Below are 8,576 nucleotides of genomic sequence, written 5' to 3' on the forward strand. Positions count from 1 at the left end.
GGACGTCATGAGGGTTTCCGGAATGGTCCGGAAACGAAGATTGATATATAGGAAGTTGGTGTTTGGATTCCGGAAAGTTTTCGGGCATTGCCGGCAGTGTACCGGGAGTGACGAGTTGGTTCCGGGGGCCCACTGGGTGGGCCCACCATGCCCCAATGGGTCCACATGGGTTTTTTGGATGCACAATAAGGTATAATGGGCTGACAAAGTCATCCAAGGAAAGCCCATGAGGAAAAAGTGGAAAATCAAAAAGAGCTGGGAAAATTAGGAAGGAGTCCTAATCCAAGTGGGATTGGAGAAGGAATCCTCCCTCCCTCCCACTTCGGCCGACCCAAGGAGGGTTTCATTGGTGCGCCAAGGGTGCCCAAGGCTGCCTCTGCCCTCCTCTTATATGTACTAGAGGTTTAGGGCTTTTGTGACACAACTTTGCCACATGCAACTCAAACTTACACCTCGTAGTTCTTCCTCTAGATTAGATTTCTACGGAGCTCAGGCGGAGCCCTGCAGGAATAGATCATCACCAACACCGGCGCGCCATCACGCTGCCGGAGAACTCATCTACTTCTCCGTCTCTCTTGCTGGATCAAGAAGGCCGAGATTGTCATCGAGCTGTACGTGTGCTGAACGCGGAGGTGCCGTCCGTTCGATGCTAGATCGGAATGGATCGTGGGATGGATCGCGAGATGGTCCGTGCGATGGATCGTGGGATAGTTCATAAAAGGATTAACATCACATGCAATTCATAAGTGACATGATATGGCCATCATCTTGTGCTTCTTGATCTCCATCACTTAAGCAACGACATGATCTTCTTGTCACCGGCGCCACACCATGATCTCCATCAACGTGTCGCCATTGAGGTTGTCGTGCTATCTATGCTATTACTACTAAAGCTATGACCTAGCAATATAGTAAACGCATCTGCAAACACAAATGTTAGTTTAAAGACAACCCTATGGCTCCTGCCGGTTGCTGTAGCACCGACGTGCAAGTCGATATTAACTATTACAACATGATCATCTCATACATCCAATATATCACATCACGTCATGGGCCATATCATATCACCAACATACCCTGCAAAAACAAGTTAGACACCCTTTAATTTGTTGTTGCAGGTTTTACGTGGCTGCTATGGGTATCTAGTATGATCGCATCTTACTTACGCAAAAACCACAACGGAGATGTGCAAATTGCTATTTAACCTCTCTCCAAGGACTGCCTCGATCAAAACCAATTCAACTAAAGTTGAAGAAACAGGCACCCGCGAGTTATCTTTATGCAACGAGGTTGCATGTCAGTCGATGAAACCAGTCTCTCGTAAGCGTACGAGTTATGTCAGTCCGGGCCGCTTCAATCCAACAATACCGCCGAATCAATAAAAGACTAAGGAGGGCAGCAAATCGAACATCAACGTCGACAAAACGTTTTGTGTTCTACTTGAGCTAACATCTACGCATGAACCTAGCTCATGATGCCACTGATTGGGGAACGTTGCATGGGAAACAAAAATGTTCCTAGGCACACGAGGACCTATCACGGTGATGTTCATCTACGAGAGGAGATTAGATCCACATACCCTTGTAGATCGCTCAACGGGAAGCATTAAGAAACGCGGTTGATGTAGTGCTACGTCTTCATGATCCGTCCCTCGAACCGTCCCACGATCCGTCCCATGAACTGTCTCGCGATCCGTCTCACGATCCGTTCTGATCCAGCGCCGAACGGATGACACCTCCGTGTTTAACACACGTACAACTCGATGACGATCTTGGCCTTCTTGATCCAGCAAGAGAGACAGAGAAGTAGATGAGTTCTCCGACAGCGTGACGACGCACCGGTGTTGGTGATGATCTATTCCTGCACGGCTCCGCCCGAGCTCCGCAGAAATCTAATCTAGAGGAAGAACTACGAGGTGTAGGTTTGAGTTGCAGTGGCAAAGTTGTGTCTCAAACAGCCCTAAACCTCTAGTATATATAGGAGGAACCAAGGGGTGGGACAAATCCCTAGGGTGCCGGCCAAAGGAGGCCTTCCTTGGGTCGGCCGAAGTGGGAGGGAGGAGTCCTACTCCAATCCCACATGGATTAGGACTCCTTCCTTATTTTCCCACCTCTTTTGGATTTTCCACTTTTTCCTCATGGACTTTCCTTTGATGACTTTGTCAGCCTATTATACCTTATTGTGCATCAAATAAACCCATGTGGACCCCTTGGGGGCGAGGTGGGCCCACCCAGTGGGCCCCCGGTACCCATTCGTCACTCCGGGTACAGTGCAGGCAATGCCCGAAAACTTCCCGGAATCCAAACACCAACTTCCTATATATCAATCTTCATTTCCGGACCATTCCGGAAACCCTTGTGACGTCCGTGATCTCATCCGGGACTCCGAACAACCTTCGGTCACCAACACATATAACTCAACTATACTAAAACACCATCGGACCTAAAGTGTGCAGACCCTGCGGGTTCGAGAACTATGTAGACATGACCCGAGACACTCCTCGGTCAATATACAATAGCGGGACCTGGATGCCCATATTGGATCCTACATATTCTATGAAGATCTTATCGGTTTAACCTCTGTGCCAAGGATTCATATAATCCCGTATGTCATTTCCTTTGTCCTTCGGTATGTTACTTGCCCGAGATTTGATCGTCGGTATCCCTATACCTATTTCAATCTCGTTACCGACAAGTATCTTTACTCGTTCCGTAATACAAGATCCCATGACTTACACTTAGTCACATTGCTTGCGAGGCTTGTTTGTGATGTTATATTACCGAGTGGGCCCCGAGACACCTCTCCGTCACATGGAGTGACAAATCCCAGTCTTGATCCATACTAACTCAACGGACACCTTCGGAGATACCTGTAGAGCACCTTTATAGTCACCCAGTTACGTTGCGACGTTTGATACACACAAGGTATTCCTTCGGTGACAGTGATTTATATGATCTTATGGTTATAGGAATAAATACTTGACACGCAGAAAACAATAGCAACAAAATAATACGATCACATGCTACGTTTATAATTTGGGTCTTGTCCATTGCATGATTCTCCTAATGATGTGATCCCGTTATCAAGTGACAACACTTGCCTATGGCTAGGAAAACTTGACCATCTTTGATCAACGAACTAGTCAACTAGAGGCTCACTAGGGACAGTGTGTTGTCTATGTATCCACACATGTATTTGAGTTTCCAATCAATACAATTCTAGCATGGATAATAAACGATTATTATGAACAAGGAAATATAATAATAACTAATTTATTATTGCCTCTAGGGCATATGTCCAACAATATCTCACTTGCACTAGAGTCAATAATCTAGTTCACATCACCATGTGATTTTAACGGATCCAATACACATAAAGTTCTGGGGTTTGATCACGTCTTGCTCGTGAGAGAGGTTTTATTCAACGGTTCTGAACCTTTCAGATCCGCGTTTGTTTACAAATCTTTATGTCATCCAAAAGATGCTGCTACTACGTGCTATTCGGAAATATTCCCAATATCTACTCTATTATACGAATCCTTTTACTACTCATAGTTATTCAAATTAGTGTCAAAGCTTGCATCGACGTAACCCTTTACGACGAACTCTTTAACCACCTCCATAATCGAGAAAAGTTCCTTAGTCCATTAGTTACTAAGGATAACTTTGGCAGCTGTTCAGTGATTCAATCCTCGATCACTCTCTGTACCTCTTAACAGACTTGTGGCAAGGCACACATCAGGTGCGGTACACAACATGGCATACTTTAAAGTTTATGGCTAAGGCATAGGGGACGACCTTTTGTCTTTTCTCTTTCTTATGTCGTGGTCGGGCTTTTGAGTCCTACTCAAATTCACACCTTACAACACAGCCAAGAACTCTTCGCTGATGTATTTTGAACTCCTTCAAAAACCTGTCAAGGCATGCATTTCATTTGGAAGTTTTATTTAGCATTTTGATCTATCTCCATAGATCTTGATTCTAATGTTCAAGTAGCTCTATCCAGGTTTTCCTTTGAAAAACCCCTTTCAAACAACCTTTATGCTTTACAGAAATTCTACGTTACTTCCGATCAACAATATGTCAACCACATATACTTATCAAAAATTCTATAGTACTCCCACTCACTTCTTTGGAAATACAAGTTTCTCATAAACCCTATATAAACCCAAAAGCTTTGATCATCTCATCAAAGCGTATATTCCAACTCCAAGATGCTTGCACCAGTCCATGAAAGGATCATTGGAGCTTGCAGACTTGTTAGCATCTTTAGGATCGACAAAAACTTCTGTTGTATCACATACAACCTTTCCTCAAGGAAACCGTCGAGGAAACAATGTTTGGTCATCCTATGTGCAATATTTCATAAATAATGGAGTAATTTCGAACATAATTCCAACAGACTTTTTGCATTGCTATGAGTGAGAAAGTCTCATCATATTCAACTCTTTGATCTTGTCGGAAACATCTTTGCGACAAGTCGAGCTTTTCTTAATGGTGACTTTTCACCATCATTGTGTGTCTTCCTTTTAAAGATCCATCTTTACTTAATAGTCTTACAACCATCAAGTAGTTCTTCCAAAGTCTACACTTTGTTTTCATACATGGATCCTCTCTCGGATTTCTTGGCCTCCAGCCATTTGTCGGAATCCGGGCCCACCATCGCTTCTCCATAGCTCGTAGGTTCATTGTTGTTCAACAACATGACCTCCTAGACAGGGTTACCGTACCACTCTGTAGTAGTAGGCGACCTTGTCGACCTACGAGGTTTGTAGTAACTTGATCCGAAGCACAGTGATCACCATCATCAGTTTCCACTTCAATTGCTGTAGGCGCCAAGGAACATCTTCCTACGCCCTGCTACACACTGGTTGAAGTGACGGTTCACTAACCTCATCAAGTTCCACCATCCTCCCACGCAATTCTTTCGAGAGAAACCTTTCCTCGAGAAAGGACCCGTTTCTAGAAACAAAACACTTTGCTTCCGGATCTGAGATAGGAGATGTACCCAACTGTTTTGGATATCCTATGAAGTTGCATTTATCCGCTTTGGGTTCGAGCTTATCTGACTGAAACTTTTTCACATAAGCATCGCAGCCCCAAAATTTCAAGAAACGACAGATTAGGTTTCTCCAAACCATAGTCTTTACTGTGTCATCTCAACGGAAATATGCAGTGCCCTATTTAAAGTGAATGCGGTTGTCTCTAATGCATAACCCATAAATGATAGTGGTAATTCGATAAGAGACATCACAGTATGCACCATATCAAATAGGGCGCAGCTATGACGTTCAGACACACCATCACACTATGGTGTTCTAGGTGGCATGAATTGCAAAACAATTTCCGCATTGTCTTAATTATGTACCAAAAACTCGCAACTCAGATATTCACCTCCATGATCATATCGTACACAGTTTATCCTCTTGTCATGACAATCTTCACTCTGAAATAGCTTTGAACTTTTCAATATTTCAGACTTTTGATTCATCAAGTAAATACTCCTGTATCTACTCAAATCGTCAGTGAAGTAAGAACATAACGATATCCACTGCGTTCCTAAGCACTCATTGGACTGCACACATAAAAAATGTATTGCTTCCAACAAGTTACTTTCTTGTTCTATGTGGTATGATTTGCATGTCTCAAGTGATTCAAAATCAAGTGAGTCCAAACGATCCATCTACATGGAGTTTCTTCATGCATTTATACCAATAGGTATGGTTTGCATGTCTCAAACGTTTCAAAAATGAGTGAGTAGAAAGAACCATCACTATGGAGCTTCTTCATGCACTTTATACCGACATGACTTAAGTGGTAGTGCCATAAGTAAGTGGTACTATCATTACTACTTTGTATCTTTTGGCATCAATATTATGAACATGTGTAACACTACGATCGAGATTCAATAAACCATTGAGGGTAATTATTGAAGCAAATAGAATAACTATTATTCCTTTTAAATGAATAATCGTATTGCAGAACTCGTCAAAACTCGCAGTTTTGTCTATACCGACCAGTTTTCTATGCTATTATCATTGATTTTGGGTCTCGCTGTGATCCGAACGTTTCGGGAACCCCGGGGTCCGGTTACAGGGAACTCATCAAAACTCACAGTTTTGGCCTATTCCGGTCAGTTTTGTATGCTATTAGTCACTGATTTTGGGTCCCGGTGTGATGTGAATGTTTCGGGAACCCTTCTGTCTGGTTACGGGAACTCGTCAAAGTCAAAGTTTTGGCCTATTCTCGCGGGTTTTGTATGCTATTAGTCATTGATTTTGGGTCCCGTTGCAATCCGAACGTTTTGCGAACCCCGGGGTCCGTTTACGGGGAACTCGTACAAACTCGCAGTTTTGGCCTATTGTGGCCAGTTTTGTATGCTATTAGTCACTGCTTTTGGGTCCCACGGTGATCCGAATGTTTATAGAACCCCGGGGTCCGATTATGGGAACTCGTCAAAACTCGTAGTTTTGATCTATTCTGGAAAGTTTTTTATGCTATTAGTCACTGATTTCGGGTCCCGATGTGATCCGATGTTTCGGAAACCCTTCGGTCCGGTAACGAGGAACTCATAAAAACTCAAAGTTTTGGCCTATTCCGGCTAGTTTTGTATTCTATTAGTCACTGATTTTGGGTCCCGCTGTGATCCGAACATTTTGGGAACCTCGGGGTTCGGTTACGGGGAACTCGTCAAAACACGCAGTTTGGGCATATTCCGGTCAGTTTTGTATGCTATTAGTCACTGATTTTGGGTCCCGATGTGATCCGAATGTTTCGAGAACCCATGGGTCCAATTACGTGGAACTCGTCAAAATCACAATTTTGCCCTATTCCGACCAGTTTTGTATGCTATTAGTCACTGATTTTGAGTCCCGCTGTGATCTGAACGATTCCGGAACCTCGGGGTCCAGTTACGGGGAACTCGTCAAAACACGCAGTTTTTGCCTATTCTGACTAGTTTTCTATCCTATTAGTCATTGATTTTGGGTCCCGATGCGATCCGAACATTTCGGGAACCCCGGGGCCCGTTTATGGGGAACTCGTCAAAACTCACAGTATTGGCCTATTCCGGCGAGTTCTGTATGCTATTACTCACTGCTTTTGGGTCCCGCTTCGATTTAAACGTTACAGGGAACTCATCAAAACTGGCAATTTTGGTCTATCTGGCGAGTTTTGTATGCTATTACTCACTGATTTTGGGTCCGTGAGCGATCCAAACGTTTCAGGAACCCAGGGTCAGGTTACGTGGAACTCGTGAGAACTCGCAGTTTTGACCTATTCCGGCGGGTTTTGTATGCTATTAGTCACTGACTTTGGGTCCCGCTGGAATTTGAACGTTTTGGCAACCCCGTGGTCCGGTTACGTGGAGCTCGTAAAAAATCACAGTCTTGGCCTATTCTAGCTAGTTTTGTATGCTATTACTCACTCATTTTGGGTCCCGCTTCGATCTGAACTTTTCGGGAGCCCTCACGTCCGGTTACGGGGAACTTGTCAAAACTCGCAGTTTTTGCCTATTCTCGCCAGATTTGTATGGTATTACTCACTGATTTTGGGTCCCTTCTGCGATCGAAACGTTTCGGGAACCCCAGGTCCGGTTACGTGGAACTGGTCAAAACTCGCAGTTTTGGCCTATTCCGGCGGGTTTTGTATGCTATTAGTCACTAATTTTGGGTCCCGCTGCGATCCGAACGTTTTGGAACCCCATGGTCCGGTTACGTGGAGCTCGTCAAAAATCGTAGTTTTGGCCTATTCTAGCCAGTTTTGTATGCTATTAATCATTGATTTTGGGGTCCCGATGCGATCCGAACGGTTTGGGAACCCCGGCGTCCGGTTACGGGGACTCGTCAAAACTCGCATTTTTGGCCTATTCCGATGGAGTTCTGTATGCTATTACTCACTGCTTATGGGTCCCGCTGTGATCTGAACGTTTCGGGAAACTCGGGGTCCGGTTAGGGGGAACTCATCAAAACTCGCAATTTTGGTCTATTCTAGTCAGTTTTGTATGCTATTAGTCACTAATTTTGGGTCCCGATATAATATGTATGTTTCGGGAACCGTTGGGTCCGGTTACGGGGAACTCGTCAAAATCGCACGTTTGGCCTATTTTAGTCAGTTTTGTATGCTATTGGTCACTGATTTTGGGTCTCGCTTTGATCCGAACATTTCCGGAACCTCGGGGTCCGGTTACGGGGAACTCGTCAAAACTCACAGTTTTGGCCTATTTTGGCGAGTTTTCTATCCTATTAGTCATTGATTTTGGGTCCCGATGCGATTCGAACGTTTCAGGAACTACGGGGTCCGGTTATGGGGAAGTCGTAAAACTCGCATTTTTGGCCTATTCTCGCGAGTTTTGTATGCTATTACTCACTGATTTTGGGTCCCGCTGCGATCCGAACGTTTCGGGAACCCCGGGGTCGAGTTACGGGGAACTCGTAAAACTCGCAGTTTTGGTCTATCTGGCCAGTTTTCTATGCTATTAGTCACTGATTTTGGGTCCCGTTGTGATCCGAACGTTTCGGGAACCCCGGGGTCCGGTTACGGGGAACTCGTCAAAACTCGAATTGTTGGCCTATTTTG

This window comes from Hordeum vulgare, chromosome 3H (assembly GCF_904849725.1).
Source record: "Hordeum vulgare subsp. vulgare chromosome 3H, MorexV3_pseudomolecules_assembly, whole genome shotgun sequence".
Taxonomy (NCBI): Eukaryota; Viridiplantae; Streptophyta; class Magnoliopsida; order Poales; family Poaceae; genus Hordeum; species Hordeum vulgare.